Here is a 19064-nt window from a genome sequence, read left to right as displayed (position 1 = left end):
TGTTTAAATTGTATGTCAAGAAAAAACATTGAGTTCTTTACAAACAATCCAAGTTACCTGATCAATAGAAGGAATTCAGAGTTTAGTCTTTTTCAGAATAAGAACAGAAAATGATTAATGTTAGACTCACCTGGGTAATGCCTTTGTGATTGGTTTCTTGGCTACCCTAATGAAAGATAAAATTAAGGCCCTACTAAGCTGCTAGAGGTTTCCCCTCATTAAGTTGACATCTAGGAAACATGAAATATTGAGTCCTGGGGACAGAAGAGCTGGGCTGATGCATCAAAAGATTGTTTTCAATACAGGCAGATGGAGAGCTATTTTGATATTGAAATCCTGCATTTCCTAGGAAAAACCTTGGAAAATTCAGCCTTCAGATTGTGATGAGGGAGAATTTATACTGCACCACATGGATAAATGGAGAAGAACATGGTAGGAGATATAAGTTGAAGAGAAAGCCAAAAGTGAAGTGTGATCCCTACCACATCCCTCCTAACAACTAGTAACACCATCCACACACACTTTTAAATGTCCCAAAGGGTTCCAGAAACTCTGGGTGATGAGAAAGAGCATCAGGCAGCATCTACAAACATTCCGAATTCTTCTATTTTCTTGTTGATTGCATTTAGTCACTCAACTTTCAGTCTGAGGGGAGAGAAAATTTTGAGAGCTCTGGTATCACAGAAGCAAAGGAGAAAGCTGCAAGTGAGGATGATTCAGGTGGGTGCTCACTGGCTCCTCAGTATAGTTTGCATGTCTTTGATGCATGTAGGAGAAGGCAATTGTGTAAGTAGGAAGCCTATCTGTGTCTCCTTCTTATTCCTTCATGGAAGTCCCAAAGAAAAGGGGTGGGGGTGGTTCATGGATATTTAGAGAGAAAAGGAGTGAATCCAAATATTTGTCTCTCACGCAAAATAGGATGAGAATTGACAGTGGCTCAGAAACTATTCTTCTAGTACTCACTGTTGAGATCAGCTGATGAAGGAAAACCAGCTCTCACAAAAATTTTAGGCTGACAGGAACTGCTGTGTCACTGAGGAATAAATAGTCCCTGTGGAGTTTGTTTTGGCCAGTGAGTAGTGTTCTAGAACCTGACTGAGTAACTCAGCTCTTATAAATTGGGTAAGATTTTGTTGACACTGGTGAAAGCATATCAGGTTAACCCAGGTTTTTTAAAGGGATCAAACCTTTGGATATACTTTAAAATTTTTAGAAGAGGAGAAGGCACATTTACTGAATTACAGCAATTATGAAACAAACACAAAGATGCTTTCAAAAACTTCAAGGACAGCTTCCTTGTACCTGAATGATGGTTAAGTCTGTCTTTCCAGCCCATCTCAGGGGCTGGTGATCATTCTTAAGATCTTTTCTTGCATAATCTCACCCAGTTTGTTTCTTCTGTTGTTTGGCAGTGGCTACAGAAGGCTCTAGGGGTTATATAAATTTACAAGTAGGTTATATAAACTCGAAAAGAACATAAATTTGTTTTCCAGTGCACATAGAGTTTGCCTTTTCTAATCGATGCCCCATTATTCGTTTTAATGATAGATGTTAGCTTTTTGTTTTCCACAAATAACTATGATTCATCTCAGGTCTTTCTAACATCTCTCATGGAAAATTGAGTCATTCCTCAGCCTTTTGTTGCTCATAAAAGCTGCTCTTAGATAATGATTATCTAATGATTGATTCTCAAGTTCCCACTAAATACAGAATTTGAACCTAGGGGAGATCTTGAATGTTTTCAAAATAAAATTCCTTCTGGTTAGAAAGTAGTGTGTAATCTGAGGCTAATTTCAGTTTATAAATATTAAACTTGTCTCTTATTCCTCATGATATTTGTCTACTTAGTGTTTCTAAAATAGTCTATTTTGTGAAAATAAATACAGCATGAAAAGTAGAAATCAATAGGAGTTCTATTTACTTTTATTACAAGCTCAATAAGAATTTCTTTTATTATACAAATTTTAATGAACCAAATGTACAATGGGGTCTTTTGTGGTTCTTGGAATCTGTTGCCTTCTTCCCTCTTTTTCTCCCTGATTCCCAATAATTATCAGCTGTGAGACATCTAGACCAGTCAGTAATAAGAGCCACGTGAATAAGACAGCTGCTTCCATGATCAGAGGCAGCATTTTGAGTCCCTTCTTCCCGACCACACAGTGTTATGTGCATCTAGCAAGTAAGACGGCCTGAGAGGAATCTAGAGCAACGGCTGAGTGTAGAGGTGGAGCAGGAAAGGATAGATGTGGGACATCTTGTACCACAGTGTAAAGATTTACACAAAAAAATAATGACAAAGTCAAAAGGACACCAGAGCCAGCTTGCAGGTATCACATCTGATCACTTCAAGAACAATTCGAATTTTGCAATACATAATCATAAATTAAATCACAACCTTTTCAGTACAATAAAGAAATGTGAGTTTATATAAAGGTAAGATAAACCTTACTGGCTGAGAGAGACATTAAAAGTTTTAGGCCTTTCAGGACAAGTGGCAAGAACAAAATAGTATTCAGATGTTGTCAACAAGAAAGAAAAAAAGTCCCTAATTTTTTTAACAGATGCAAAGATAACACTAATTTATAACAGTTCTTGTCAATACATGTGTAGTAAAATTAGAGTGCACTCATTTTGGAAGGGGAGTGTGATGTTAGGCAACTTTATTTTCTCTGGGCACATGTCTTCAACTGCTTTAATCAAAGATCATTTACTTGATTCAACAGCAGGAAACAGCCTACCTTGCTTGACTCACAAATGAATACTGAGAAGTTTGTTTACAGCATCATTTTCATTTTTCCTTTTCTTTTTTGTAAAAAAAATGCATTTAAAAAGTATTACCATATCCTCTTTCCAAAGTAGGCCTCACTCATTAAATCTCATTAATTTTTTTTTTACCAAAAAAAAATGAAAATGAATCTGTAATCAAAGTCAACATCTCAGTGATTCATTTGATAGCCAAGTAGGGCAGACTATTTTCTGATGTTGAATCTATGAAACCATGTTTAATATTTTGTCCCATCCTATCAGATGTGGAACACCTATAAAATCTTAAATGGAGCAAAAAATATAACACTTTCAATAATTTTACTAGCCTGTGCTGAAATATTCATAAAACTAAGATTTTGAAATTTGATGGGTTTTAAGCTTCTAAATGTTTCTAAACATTTCATTCTTGTGAGTTGGGAATATTGTGATGACTGCTTAATCTGATAATGTTGATATACACTATGTTCTTCAGCATTTGATAGCCAAATGGGTGCTTTGCCAGCTTCCTTATTAAGAGGTAATCCGCACTCCGTGTTTCCTTAAAAATATTCATAATTAATACACCTTTCTCTTCTAGCTTTTACACACTGAGTATTCACTGGTCATTTTACTAACTACCAGGGTATTACAAAACACCTGCCACATGAAGCACTGTTGTGTTACAATGACATCATTGTGACTTCTAGTGCGATAGGCAATAGTGTAAAGCAATGTTCATGTAGACAGCCAGGTTTAGTTTCTGCAACAATTGCTCAAACTGACTATTTAATACAAAAGTGACCAGAGACATATTAAATGAATGATCATAACATTTTGAAAATGAAATTACACTGAAATTTAGAGTTCATATAATGTTTATGTGAAAAAAATTATTTTAATTCTTTTCCATTCATGATGCAAAATCATTCTTCCTTCACAGACTATATAGAAACAGATGATGAATGGATTTGCCTCACATCTGTAGATAAAATATCTCTGATGGATACTGGTAAAAATGAAGACATGATTAAATATGTGAGAAGGAAAAATATCTCTTTGGACTGAAATATCAATAAGTAAATATAGAAGAAATAATGGGAGGGAATGCTTGAATGAGGAAGAGGTTATTTAGATGTGTTCAAAGCATGTACTGCCAAATAATTAATTTTTAAGTAATAAAGTACAGAAGAGTCATTTTACTAGGTAAAACCCAGGTAGACACCACTTTGACCAATCAAAGTAGCATCCCTAATACTGACATAAGCCAACCTACATTTCTCCTATTGACCACTGAGAGCACATTGAATTCAGGCAATCCTGTCAAAAAGTTCAACCTTATTCTATCATGAGTAAACATCAGAAAAACTCAAATTAACCCTCATTATGCCATATACTATTTTTAACAATGCCAAAAGGAGTAAGCAAGCATGACAGAAATGATTTGAGATTAAAGGAAACTAGCTAGACATGACAATTAAATACAAAGCATAGTCTGGCACAGTGCTGTACACTTGTAATTTCAGTGACTTGGGAGGCAGAGGCAGGAGGATTGCAAGATTGAGGGCAGTCAGGAAGGTTAGTCAGACACTGTCTCAAAATAAAAAATAGAAGAGCCTGCTGGTGTACTTCTGTGTTACAGTGCCCCTGGGTTCTATATCCAAGACCACAATATAAATAAATTAATAAATATGCATGATGTTGCATTTGATCCTATCACAGAAAAAAAATCTATAGAATATTGCTGTTACAACTGAACATTTTAAAATATATATTTGTGGTTTATATAATAGGACTGCATCAATGTTGCATTTCCTGCTTTTGATAATTGTATTATGTTTATTTTAGATAATGTCATTATTCTAAGGAAATACCCATATAAGTAAATAAAAGTAAAAGGACATGATTTTAGTCTTAAAATTTTTTTAAACATTTAGTTTTTAGTTGTAGGTAGACATAATACCTTTGTTTTATTTTTATGAAGACAAATTATTTGCTTTTATCAGTAAATATAGAAAAAGTATTTCGCAAAATCTCGTGCTCGCTCATTTTGAAAAGAAACTCCAGCAACTTAATATTGGAGTGGGACTTTATTTTATAATAAATATCTTTAAAAAATAATGCCTACATCTAGCATTGTACTTAATGGTAGAAAAATAAATTATTTCATCCTAACAGAAAAGTAAGAATGTGCCTTTATCACTCCTATTGTACTACATGGTCTAGAAAATACAATTACACAAGTAAAGGAAATGAAATGTATACTTGTTGACAAGAAAGAAATAAAACTGGTTCTGTTCATAAATAATGTGAATATTATTTACTGAAAAAGGTAATATGCTATCAAATCATGAAAAGACAGGGAGGAGATTTAAATGCAAAAGGTGCAAAAAGATCAGTCCAAAAAGATTAAATACTGTGTAATACCAACTATAGCATATTCTGGAAAGAGCAACTATAGAAATAGTGAATAGATTAGTGGTTTCCAAGGTTTGGGTTAAGGAAGAGGGGTTAACATGTGGAGCACATAGGATTTTTACTGAAACTATTCTGTATGAACTTTGAATGTTGGACTCATGATGTATTGGTCCAGACTATAAAACAATTGAACATGAACAATGAACCCTAATGTAAACAGTGGACGTTAGTTAAAAATGCTGTATCAATATTGGTTCATCAACTATGACAAAGATGATGATTAGCTTGCAATCTTTTTATGTTATAGACGACACTTGGAGCTTCCTTTCTCCCTCACTCCATCCTACTTAAACTGAAGCAAAATTCCTAGGCTGGTATTACGGTTTGGATATAAGGTGTCTCCCAATAAGCTCATTGCAGTAGTCAATACAGGAATGCTCAGAGATGACATGATTAAATTAAGAGAGTTGTAACCTATTCACTGGACTACCCCATTTTATGAAATAACCTCTGCCCTTTGCAACAGTTTTTTGAGTTTGCACCAGTTTTCTCATACTAAATAAGAGACTATGGACTGAACTTCTAAAGACATGAGCCCAAAATAAATTTTTTTCTCCTCTAAGCTGTTCTTGTCAAGCATTTTATCACAGTGGCAAAAAGCCATCTAATGGGGCAGGAATGCCATATCATGGTTTCATGGTTTCTTTTTAAGCTGTTCATCCTTCACATTTCAAGTTTTTCAATTGGGTCTCCTTATGTAAGGAGATTCTTCACTTCTCTGTATCACCCATGGTGCTGGGTGTCCTTGATGTAGTTTGAGAATCATCAGCAACATCAGCTAAGACTGTAGTACTTACTTCTGTGGAAATACCTGCCCTATGTAATGTCCTTGGGTTTGTGCCCAGTTAGCCAATCCCTAAAAAACAAATACCAAATGTCTTCTTTGATATAATGAGAGCAACTAAGAACAGAGCAGGGAGGAAGAGCAAGAAGAAAAGATTAACATTAAACAGAGACATGAGGTGGGAGGGAAAGGGAGAGAAAAGGGAAATTGCATGGAAATGGAGGGAGACCCTCATTGCTATACAAAATTATATATAAGAGGTTGTGAGGAGAATGGGAAAATAAACAAGGAGAGAAATGAATTACAGTAGATGGGGTAGAGAGAGAAGATGGGAGGGGAGGGGGGATAGTAGAGGATAGGAAAGGTAGCAGAATACAAAGTTACTTATAGGGCATTATGTAAAATTGTGGATGTGTAACCGATGTGATTCTGCAATCTGTATTTGGGGTAAAAATGGGAGTTCATAACCCACTTGAATCTAATGTATGAAATATGATATGTCAAGAGCTTTGTAATGTTTTGAACAACCAATAAAAAAATAAATTAAAAATAAAATAAAAATAAAATAAAATAAAACTCAGGGTAATTTGAAAGTTGGGATCATCATATATTTGATTGGAGATGTGCTATTAAGTCTAGGGCTATTCTGACTCTTGCACACTTGAAATAACCACTCACAGGTCTGAACTGGAAGGTTATTCACTTGAAGCTGCCTGTTGCTCTATGGTGGGGAAAGAATGCCACCGGAGGAATAGGGTCAGAGCTGGCTTTCCTAGCTCCTGTCATCACTGATTAAAAACTGTCTAGGACAGGACTGAGTTTCTTTAGGGCCCACACAAGTCTGAGCACATTAAATACAGAAAAAAAAAATGCTATTGAATTTGTTTCTTTTTGCTATTTAACAAAATAAATAATAATAATAGTGGTGTTCACTTATTCTTTTACATCAAAATTTACATATTTTATCTATTGCTGCTGTTTCATCATTTGCATACCTCTAGTTTCACTATTCTGAAGAGTGTTTGTCAACAACTGCATAAGCCATAACACAAACTGGTTTCAAACACCTCATCAATAATGTGAAATTAATATCGTGAGGTTTTTCAGCAAATGTTAAGCACGACTTAGAGATACAGTTCCAGAATTATGATAATTAAATAATTAAATGCTGTAATCTATTTTCCACAAACCTATTTGTAGTACTGATTGCAAAGGCACCCATAGGTTACTTGTGAGATGTCTCAGATGATCTAGCCCAGCTCTCTGAGCTAAATTTACCAGTTGCCACTTAGAAATACTGAATAAGGAAACTGGAACTCAGTGGGCTCTAGGGAATAAAGGGAGGAAGAGGTGACTGAGGCCAAAATAAAATAAAATAAAGAAAGTGGATTATCTTCCAGTATCTTGTCTTGTCTTTGGGGCCTGTCAGCCAGGCCCTGCTGTGAGTATGAGGCCAGTTTTATCAGACAAACTCTTCTGCTACTCATGACAAAGTCTGGTTGTTCTCCTATTAAACATAATCAATCTTACATAACCATAACGTTAGGATTAGACAAGGCCACTCTGTGGCCATGATGGATCAAGACAAAACAATATCACTTTGTTCACAAAAAGCAGTTTTTGTTTATTGTTTTTTGTTTTATTTCTGTTCTGGGCAAGTTAACTTTTCAAGGACACCTGGGAGGGGGAGAGCTTTTTCTTTCCTTTCTTTCCTCCCCCTGCCAGCTGTTACCATGGAGCCTAGTTGAAAACTCCCTTATCTTAGAAATGTAGCCATCACTATGAAGCCCAGCTCAAGGCCAGAGGCCTTATTTACATATTTTGTGAAAAACTAGTAAGGGGGTGTCTAGCTTTTGGAGCACTGATTTTTCCAGCCAGAGGCCAAGTAAAACAGGACAACACGAAACAAGGAAGTTTATCTACACTGAACTCTTATAGGGATTCTTTTGCCGAAAGTCCTAAGATCAGCCATGGTGAAGATTTCTGGAGAAGGTCAGTTAAGACTTTTCTGTGGGCCTGGATAGGGAGAGGGAAGATGGGAAGGTGGGGCTGAGAGCAGCTCTGGTGGATCTGAGAATGAGGAAGGAGATGTAAAAGAATAATGGGAAAGGGGTTTGGGATTTTCCTAGCAAGGAAAACTTGAGCAGTTGAACAGGTAGAGCAGAGGGGAAGACCAGAGTGAACATCCCAAAAATCCTATAAGGGACTTTAATTCTTAGTAACCTGTTTTCAATGATGACAAAGCAACTTTAAAGGCCATTTTCATCAGATCTCTGATACGGGTCTGAAGGCTCTACTCAGCTTGTTTGAGTTTTCAGTTAGCTGGTAAGAGGACCTGGTGGGTCTGAGTGTGGGCACTGACAGGAGAAGAGAGGAGTGAGTGGGGGGGGGAATAGCAGCTTGTTGTATCCCTGAGGCATATTGTTCTGCAGTCCCTGCGAGCATCCCCAGGGTAATGGGACCTACAGGAGTAGCATGTTGATTTCTTTCTGCCTGTTCGGATCCAATGTGTGCTTTCTCTTTGTTGAAGCATCTTTTTCTTTTAGAATTCTTTTTTTCTGGTTATACTTTGGAATAATTTGTTGAAACCTTAGAATCTATAAACAAATTATTGTACTTTGATAAGAAATATCAATAAAAATGTAGTTAAAATCCTTAGATATTTTGTAGACAGAATTATATTTGTTAGATAGAGAGACAAGAGGGGAGGGGAGGGGAGGAGAGGGGGGATAGCAGAGGATAGGAAAGGCACCAGAATACAACAGACACTAGTATGTCAGTATGTAAAAACGTGAATATACGACCGATGTGATTCTGCAATCTGTATAGGGGTAAAAATAGGAGTTCATAATCCACTTGAATCAAATGTATGAAATATGATATGTCAAGCACTATGTAATGTTTTGAACAACTAATTATAAAAAAATAAATAAAAAAGAATTATATTTGTTTATCATCTTATGAGTTTGAACAATAACTTTGAGAATTAGAAACTACTTGAAGATTGTATTTTCACTTAAAAGCAAATTTATAGTAAATACATTTATCTCAAATATCTGTAACTGAAAAGGCAGAGTATCTGATGAATGTACATATAAAACATATAAATTACGAGTTTTCTGTTAAAAAACAATTAGGCAAATATATATTAACTAAACAATTAGACATGTGCTAATTATTTTACAGATTATATTAAGAATAAGGACATAACTTATAATTGTATTAACTTTATGTAACCACGTGGTTTTTAAAATACTTGGGTCCATTTCAATTTATTTTTACCTAGGAGTGCACTTTTTTATGTGATGTCACTTGATGTAACTGAAATAAGATCCTTGTGTATACATATTTATTTTTTTATAGTCAGGAATTAGAATAAGGATTTTTTTTGGTCATTACAGGAACATTGCTGGCTTTGTTCCTGTGGTGAGCAAATGCATCCCCATAACCTCCAAAATTAAAGTTAAATACAAACAAGCATGTTAGATATCTCTTATTAACAGATTATTTAGTAACACAACTATAAGAAAAGCCAGGTTATCTTTTTTTAAATATTTTTTTTAGAGAGAGAGAATTTTAATATTTATTTTTTAGTTTTTGACAGACACAACATCTTTGTTGGTATGTGGTGCTGAGGATCGAACCCGGGACTCACGCATGCCAGTGAGCGCGCTACCGCTTGAGCCACATCCCCAGCCCCAAAAGTCAGGTTATTTAACTCAGAACTAACTTAAATTTAGGGCTGCAACATAGAAACCTGTGGAATTAAATTTTGTCTGAAAAAAATATCTTTCGTTAGCATTTACAGATAGGCATTCTTAAAAATATGGGCTCTGGGCAGCTCTGGAAGCAATCTGAAACAGAAAATACAAGTTAGCTAGAAGTTCTGTCTGAGTGATTGTGGAAGAATCAATTGGAAGCCCACAAAAGTGTGGGAGGTGGGACCAGGAAACTTGCCCTTTCCGCCAGGCATCTCATGGTTACCATGGTGACGCAAACAACAAGGAGTTGGCTGCCCCTTGTTGGGACAGGAAGAATCGCCAGGACCAAAGCCCTCCAATCTGCCTTGGTGCATGGTTGATGGGCAAAGCCCTGAAGTAATTCCTTGAGATCACCTGGATCCCAGGGATACCAGGCTGCAGGGCGATTACCACTTGGATTAATATTAACAGGAAATAATTGATATGGCCCCGAACTAAGCTGTGGGTGGGGTTCTGACTCCGTGTGGAGCCAGCAACTGGTAGGAGACTTTGAGCCCTTAGAAGGGAGTACAGCTTCGGTCTGGAGTTCAGATATGGTGGAGGAAGGGCAGAGGGTGACCTGCTAGGGCTGCTGGTGGATGATTTAAAAGGGTTCTGAGAGGATTCAGAACTAGGTAATGGAGGGTAGAGAGAATTTCCCTGTCTAGGAGGCCATGGAGCAGCATCAAAGGGGTCCAAGGTTCCTGCATTTTGGCTCTCCCCGGACTCCTCTTCACCCCTTTCCCTTTTAGGACTGGCTTCAGTTGAAGGTGTGGTCAGGGTCTCCTGGGGGAATAGATCTTGTCCTGAGTGCCTCCCTTAGCTCCGGGCCCTTGACCTCTGGTGTGGAAAACGACCTACTAGGAGGGAAACAACTCTTAAGGGCTGACAGGATGGGATAAACTCCAAGAGGAGAAATTTCACCCCGATTAACCTGGGCTTTTGGGACCAGCTGTTCAATCCTATCCTAGGTCTCCCAATCAAATAAATTACTCTCTGGTAGCCAGGAAGCAACCTTAACCATAGTCTCCCAGGTCTTAAACGCCTGAGTGTCAGAAATCTTGAGACCTCTACTCTTAAGAAGGACTCCGAGGGATTGAAGGGAGAGATCATTTTTTGAAGAAGACTGCCCCATAACTTATGTGGGTACACTCACCGGTAGACTGATTGCTCATCAGCGAAGTTCCCTCCTCACACTGGGCACCAGCTGTCAGAGCTGTCAGAACCGCCCTCCAACAGAGATTAGCAGAGAGCACTAGACCAGCTAGTGTCCCCAGGGCTTAAGGAGATGAGTGTCACAACCCTGCCTCTGCCACCCCACCTGGCCAAAAATCACACAGAGTCGAGAGTCAGCCAAAATGGCCCAGCAACTCTTATTGTGTACATAGGCTTTTTATAGAGAAAGGAGGAGGGGCTTGAATGGAGGAGATAGCAGGAACCAATAGAGATAAGGCACACCCTTGTTGCTAAGGGCTTTAGCAGAATTAGGTTTGCATATGCGGAAGCCATATCTGCCTTCAGGCAGGCACATATACGGAAGCCATAGTCCTAGTGTGTCAAGACACTTCACGGAAATCACAGGCATGTCTCAAGAGACTAGCTGTCACAAGACTGAGTTTCTTGCAAAACTTCGACCCCGGATATTGCCCGACATCACCCGAAGATTTCCTCTGACATTACAATGGAAGCTACAATGATGATACATCTTGCATTCTGCCAGCTTGCCCAATGAGATCATGTGTGTAATGCCAAAGTCTGCATCTGCTATGAGCTGTGCCTTGGCTTGCTTGATCCACAGATGTGGCAGCCTCTGAGTACCAAGTTGGCTATACATAGAGAAATGATTCTCTAAGTAGTCCTGGGCATTCAGGGTGGCCTAGGGCTCTTTTCTCAAATGATTCTTCTCTGCAATACTTTTGAAACAAATTTGCATTTTTATATCTCAGAGCCTGTGATGGCTGCTCTTAAGAAATCCTTCTTATTGTCCAAGTGTGAAGCATTGCCATACCCATTTTAGTTGAAACTTTCTGTACTCTTTATTTTCTGGTCAAGCTAAAAATTTTCCAAATCCCTGTGCTCTCTTCCTTTTTGCTTTTCAATTGCATGCATTAAAATCAGTCAGTAACACCAATGCTATGATCTGAACGCTGTGTTATCTTGAAATTTCCTTCACCAGAAAAACTAGCGCATCATCTTTAATCTCAGACTTCCAAAAGTGTCCCACAAGGGAAAGGACAACATCCAGGGAGTTTTATAAATAAAGAACTATGAATGAAGCACATATGGACATTATATTGAAACTTAAAATTATATTGAAAAATAAAATAAGACTTTGGGCTTGGAGTCTGATTTTCCTAACTCCTAACTGGAGCAAATCAAACACTCTAGTTAAAAACCCTGCTATTGCCCCCAAACAACCATCTTTTTAGTCTAGAGGCTTCTCCATGAGTTTCAACACTAAATAAAAATTAGGCAAGGTTCATAAAGTTTTAAAGAAACTCCTAGTCAAAACAATCCTGTTGAAGAACAAGAACAGTGATGTTTGGGCAACAGAACAACATATACTTCAAACATAAGATTTGTGAACTGCCTTTCACATTGGTTGCCAATAGCATATGCATATTTTCTTGTGCATATTTCTCTCTCTCTCTTTCTCTCTCTCTCTCTCTCTCTCTCTCTCTCTCTCTCTCTCTCTCTCTCTCTTTCTCAGTGACATTAACTTTACTTGCTTTGGTTTGCTCAACATATTAAAAATGTTCAACATATTCAAAATTAATGGCTATCCTTACTCCTTGCCAACATCTCTTCCTATAAATGTTTGTGAACATTATCAGAGGCAATTCTTTTATTCTCTGTGATAGAAATCATGTAATTTTATATGTTTCATACTCTTTATATGAAACTTTCAAATGAAATGGAACTGTGGAAGAATTATTTTTAGAAGACCCTTAAATATCAATAAATTATGAGAATATAACTAATGTGAACAATACACTACCTATACTATATTTGATGCAAGAATTAGCTATTATCAAATAATCCCTATGAAGAGAAATTGGAGAATAATAATTGGAGAATAAAATAATTAAATAAAAGCTATAAGAATTTATATTGATTCTTTTCAGAACATCATAAAATTTTTAATATATATCTACAAAGATTAAGACATGCCTTTGGTGTATGAAATCAGGAACATTGTACAACTAAATTCAGAATGTCTTTTGACATTCTTAAGGTCAAAGATAAACATACACATTAAAGAAGAAACTCAGAAATAATATCTCAGGTCAGTTAATAGTAAATAGACAATTATTGAGCCTATATTTATTTTGTTTCTTTCTAGCAAAGGAGGAAATAAATAAAAAATACAATTATAATCTTGGCCATGGAAGAACCTAATGCAGTTTCTGAATAGGAAATATATAATTTACAAAATTTTATAGCAGCAATTCAGTGTTCTCAGAAAGAGCCACTCTAAACCAAGGAAGAATTGTTTGGGAATGACATAAAGTGGTAAGTCCTTGAGCATAAAGGTGATTTTAAAATATTTTTTGAGAGAAATGACATACTGGGGACTTATAAAGGCTATTAGCTGGTTCTTACCATATGTATGAAAATGATTTTTATTAAATTTACTTCACTGGGACAGAAGGTCTAATTGAACAAATAATTAGAAACAAAGTTTGAGAAATAATAAAGCATATTCACCAGAAAAGCAATTCATGCCTGTAACCACACTGAACAGAAGAGTTTCTTTTCAATGTGAAAGTATTTTGACAGAGACTTTTGTTTTCTTAAAAGTAAATCCACATTGCAATTCTGGGATTTGAAAAAACATACACTAGTATTTATGTATAAAATGCAACTAATTATTGAGAGGGTAGAGGAAGTTTCATTAATTCAGTTTTGAAAGAAAAAGCAGTGTTTTTTTAAAATATATTTTTAATTGTCAGTGGACCTTTATCTTATTTATTTACACGTGGTGCTGAGAATGAACCTAGTTCTTTACACATGGTAGGCAAGCACACTATCAATAAACCACAATCCTAGCCCAAAAGCAGTGTTTTAAAAACAAGATATTAGGGATGTCACATTTAATAAAGAGGAGTAATATTTGATAACTTGTCTTTGGTCATGTGTGGCTGGAGATTGCAATATGAAATGCATTCTTTGTAGTTCTTAACTCACTGGAGCAGATAATTGGCTTAAATAATGAGATAGAAAGAAAAGGAACACATCTTAAAGACAGAATCAACATGATTTAGAAATCAAATTGGATTTGGTGAGAGAAAGTGGAAGAGGGAGTGGAAAAGAAGGTAAGGAAAAAGTGAAGAAATATATAACCAAGCAATTTAAATTTCATAAATGAAATATGACAATGTACCTGATGTGGAATAAGTATCTTGCTATGATGTTTTTCTTTAATAACTTAAACATACAAATCGTAATACAGGTGTTTCCTAAGAAAGTTCTAGGATATGTTTGGTTCATTCATGGTATAAATTTTTCACTGAAAAATCTCCTAAGATTTCAAATTATTGAAATTCCCTAAACATCCAACTGAGCCTTCATGAAATGATTCTTTAAATGTTCTTTCTTCATGACAGTAGCGGGGTTTTCTTTTTTTTGGACATATTATACATACAAGAAGTTTACCTTATTCTAATTAGGATCTCATCATTGTGGTTGTACATGATGTGGAGTTTCACTGGTTGTGTAGTCATATATGAATACAGAAAAGTTACATCTGGAACCTACCAAAAAATATGGAATCTTCTCTTTTGGGGTAGATATGATTATATTTTAACATGCTGATGAAGACATATTAGATAAGTGTCCTGAAAATGTTGTTGACATCATTGAAATCATTACCCAAGATATAAAAATGACACATTTTAAATGAAAAAATTTACATTTTAGTAAAATAGATACACTCCAAAATGAAAATGAGTTGCTTACAATGCAGGAAATAAAGAAAAGCAGAGGCTCTTTTTTCTCCAGGGTTTAAAAGGAGCTGATCGTGAATTAGAAAATGAAGCTGTAAGTCATTATTATGACTTTTAATATTTAAATTCTGAGGGATTATTTGGGTTTGGTGGAGTGTTGTTTTAATTTTTTGTTGTTGTTACTATTTATTTTATAATTCTCCAAATAGTATTTGTGCTCTATTTTTAAAAAATCTCTTCAAGCCTTCTCCAATCAACCTTACTTCTCACCACCCACTTCCTTATTTAGGCATTTCTATTTCATATCTTGTTTTAGTTTTTTTCAACCCTCATATTTTGCTAAATGTTTGTGGAGTAAGTTTCTGGATAACAGATAAAATGATTTTCTTCTGTTTTATGTTCTCCAAATTGCTGCTTCTCATTAAATATTTGTTGAATAATGAATAAATATCAAATGCAGTCATGACAGTGACCCCTTAAGTTTTTAATGATCTGGAAAATTCCTGTCATCTAGTAACATCAAAGTTGTCACAAGGTCACAGCACAAAGCATTATGCGTTTGTGGTTATGGTGTAAACAAACCTACTGCACTACCCATTATATTAAAGTAGAGCACACAGTGTGCTCCTAGTGTATATAGGCTGTGTTTTCTAGGTTTGTATGAGTGCATTCTATGGTGTTTGCACAATAACACAATCACCTAATGACATATTGCTTAGAATGTATCCTTGTCATTATGATGCATGATTGTAATGAAAAGGCTTAAATTGATTGCATGTTTTCCCTTTAATTTTTTAGAAAATTTGAAATAATTCTAGTGTAATCTGCATTCTGTTTCAAGGCAAGATCCTTATATTATGTTTTGATATTATGCATATTATATTCACAGGACATACTATAAGAGGAAAGGAATCAAATAGTTTTTATAAGCTTCAGAGCCAAATGGGTGAAAGAGATGGTACCAAAGGAGGAAAAGTTACAATAGAGAGTAAAATTTGTTGTATTACAAAAATTTTAGCTTCAAATATTTTAAAATTGTATATTTCCTAAATGCCTGTATACTTGTAATTTATGCATATCCACTGAGCTTCTATGTTCTATTATTGCTAGACTATTTAAAATGTTTATGTATTTGGAAATTTAATGTCTAGACAGGGCAAAGGGGTCCAAGGGGGAGGGAGGGGCATAGGGTTAGAAATGATGGTGGGATGTGATGGATATTATTATCTAAAGTACATGTATGCGCTGGGGATGTGGCTCAAGTGGCAGTGTGCTTGCCTAGTATGCATGGGGCATTAGGTTCAGACCTCAGCACCACATAAAAACAAAATAAAGATATTGAGTCCACCTAGAACTAAAAAATAAATATTAAAAAAATAAAAAATAAAGTACATGTATGAAGACATGAATTGGTGTGAATATACTTTGTATACAGAGATACGAAAAATTGTGCTCTATATGAGTAATAGGAATTGTAATGCATTCTGCTGTCATATATAAATAAAAATAATTTTTTAAAAAAGAAATTTGATGTGTAGAAAAGTGTCTTCAGTAACAGACCCTGTCATGGAAAAGATAGGAGGGGCAGGGAAAAGATCAAACAGTAGGTGCATTCCCCAGGGATCAGCAGCCCATTGGAGAGACAGCCTGGTGCAGTGAGTTCTAGAGTGCTCAGACAGAAGGAACAGGCCATAGGAATCAAGGAATTAATGGTAGGCTCCTTTGGTTGCATATCCATGCCTAATGACAGACACAACACACATGGGAGTGCACAGCAGGTGGGGATCAGACTGATATTCAAGGCAGCTCTAGTCAAAGAAAAGTCCAAACTCCTGTGTAAGAGTGAGGCATTGGCTATCTATGGGCACAGGATCACAAGGCAGAGATCTGCACCCTAAAATTAAGGTTTGAGGGGAACACAAATAAGCTGCATTTGATCCTCAAGCCTGAGCCCCTAAGCTAGATTCCTTAAATCTTCCTAACAAAGGTAGGATTGGTTTTAGAACCTGGAAGAGCTGAATTATCAGGTGCAGATGAAAAAGCTCCATCTCAGAGTGGAAAGACTCAGGAACTGGAAGGGAGGAAGGTCTCTGAAACAATGTAATCTGAGCAACTCTGTCCCATATTTATGTTACAATGCTCATGGTTTTATTCCTGTTTTGGATACACCATGATTTCTGTTCTTAGTTCTCAACTTTCATCTGTTCATTTACCAATTCACTTCCAGACTATGACTGTCTACTGCCTTCCAGGCCCGGAGATGTACATGTAAAAAAAGATTTTTCTGATTTTGAGTTGCTTACAGTTAAGTGAAAGAGACAATAACGATGTATAAGTGCAACATATAGCTTCATATGATAGAAAACCTTGGCTTTGGAGTTGCATCTGTGTTAGAATCCTAGATCAATCACTTACTAGTTGTATGACTTTGAACAAGTGATTCAATTTCTAAGCTTTGGGGATAATCACATGCCAACAAGCTGAGACGTAGAGGTAGTCAAAAGGTATAAAAGTAAATAGGTATAAAATAAATATAAAAGTCCGGCATATACTAGAAATGTATTATAGCAGTTACTATTCTATAATCTTGACAGCAGGCTACTGTGTCAGAATCTAACAACTAACTCTGCTTTTGGCACCAGGAAAGGTTGTTTTTTTTTAAATTTTAACAATGCATTTAATTTAACCTAATATATTCCAAATATTATCATCATATTGTAGAGTTAACTAATGAGATACTTTACACCCATTTTTTTTATATTGTCTTTGAAATATGTTGGGTATTTTACATCCCAGTCCTCTCCATTTTTTTTCTTTTTTTAAAATTTTTATTTGTTTTTTTTAGTCATACATGACAGTAGAATGCATTTTGATATATAATACATACATGGAATGTACATACATCAATCATATTGTCTATTCTGCTGCCTTTCCTATCCTCCCTACTCCTCCCCTCCTCTCCCATCCTTTCTCTCTATCCAATCTAATGTGACACACTTTTTTTTCTTTTTCTCATTACAACATCATATATGTATTCTGTATAACAATGAGGTTCTCCTTACATCTTCTGTGCAACTCCCCTTCTCCCTCTTTTTCCCTCCCACCTCTCTTCCCTATTTAGTGGTAGTCTTCTTCTCATGCTCTTCCTCCGTATCCCATTTTGAGTCACCCCCCTTATATCAGAGAAGACATTCAGCATTTGTTTTTTAGGGATTGGCTAACTTCACTTAGCATAATCTGCTCTGATGCCATCCATTTCCCTGCAAATTCCATGATTTTGTTGTTTTTTAGTGCTGAGTAATATTCCATTGTGTATAAATGCCACATTTTTAAATCCATTCATCTATAGAAGGGCATCTAGGTTGGTTCCACATTCTAGCTATTGTGAATTGTGCTGCTATGATCATTGATGTGGCTGTGTCCCTGTAGTATGCTCTTCTTAGGTCTTTTGGGTATAGTCCGAGAAGGGGAATAGCTGGGTCAAATGGTGATTCCATTCCCAGCTTTCCAAGGAATCTCCATACTGCTTTCCAAATTGGCTGCACCAATTTACAGTCCCACCAGCAATGTATGAGTGTATCTTTTTCCCCCACATCCTTGCCAGCACTTATTGTTGTTTGACTTCATAATGGCTGCCATTCTTATTGGAGTGAGATGGTATCTTAGAGTAGTTTTAATTTGCATTTCTCTGATTGCTAGAGATGGTAAGCATTTTTTCATGTATTTGTTAATTGATTGTATATCCTCTTCTGAGAAGTTTCTGTTCAAGTCCTTGGCCCATTTGTTGATTGGGTTATTTGCTTTTTTGTTGTTTAACGATTTGAGTTCTTTGTATACTCTAGAGATTACAGCTCTATCTGATGTCTGAGGGGTAAAAATTTGTTCCCAGGATGTAGGCTCCCTATTCACCTCACATATTATTTCTCTTGCTGAGAAAAAACTATTTAGTTTGAATTTGTCCTACTTGTTGATTCTTGGTTTTAACTCTTGTGCTATAAGTGTCTTATTAAGAAATTTGGGGCCTGCCCCCATGTGATGAAGATTAGGACCAACTTTATGTTCTATTAGACGCAGAGTCTCTGGTTTGATTCCTAACTCCTTGATCCATTTTGAGTTGACTTTTGTGCATGGTGAGAGAAAGGGATTCAATTTCATTTTGTTGTGTATGGATTTCCAGTTCTCCCAGAACCATTTCTTGAAGATGCTATCCTTTCTCCATTGCATGCTTTTAGCTCCTTTGTCTAATATAAGGTAGTTGTAATTTGGGGGATTTGTCTCTGTGTCCTCTATTTGTACCATTGGTCTACCAGCCTGTTTTGATGCCAGTACCATGCTGTTTTTGTTACTATTGCTCTATAGTATAGTTTAAAAACT

General features: G+C 36.1%; 1 protein-coding gene and 1 pseudogene across 3 annotated transcripts in view; one reads left to right on the top strand and one right to left on the bottom strand.

The window, feature by feature from the left end:
• Positions 1–19064, bottom strand: part of LOC101965332 (amine sulfotransferase) — a 64182-nt gene that overhangs the window by 12520 nt on the left and 32598 nt on the right. The window contains exon 1 of one of the 2 annotated variants that reach the window (XM_005342418.5): positions 10901–11121. The exons of the other annotated variant lie outside the window; for it this stretch is intronic. The gene's annotated coding sequence lies outside the window, so the exon portion shown is untranslated. Of the gene's footprint in view, positions 1–10900; positions 11122–19064 lie in introns of those variants that run through there. 2 annotated transcript variants of the gene reach the window in all.
• The window catches only part of LOC101965038 (amine sulfotransferase-like), a 40241-nt pseudogene continuing 28806 nt past the window's right edge, over positions 7630–19064 (top strand). Inside the window, exons 1-2 of the transcript XR_013424923.1 lie at positions 7630–7996; positions 13088–13257. The product of XR_013424923.1 is annotated as an amine sulfotransferase-like (transcript). The remainder of the gene's footprint in view (positions 7997–13087; positions 13258–19064) is intronic.

The sequence above is a fragment of the Ictidomys tridecemlineatus genome, chromosome 8, assembly GCF_052094955.1.
Source record: "Ictidomys tridecemlineatus isolate mIctTri1 chromosome 8, mIctTri1.hap1, whole genome shotgun sequence".
Lineage (NCBI taxonomy): Eukaryota > Metazoa > Chordata > Mammalia > Rodentia > Sciuridae > Ictidomys > Ictidomys tridecemlineatus.
The sequence above is the reverse complement of the archived record's forward strand: the minus strand, read 5'-3'. Positions and strand labels throughout refer to the sequence as shown.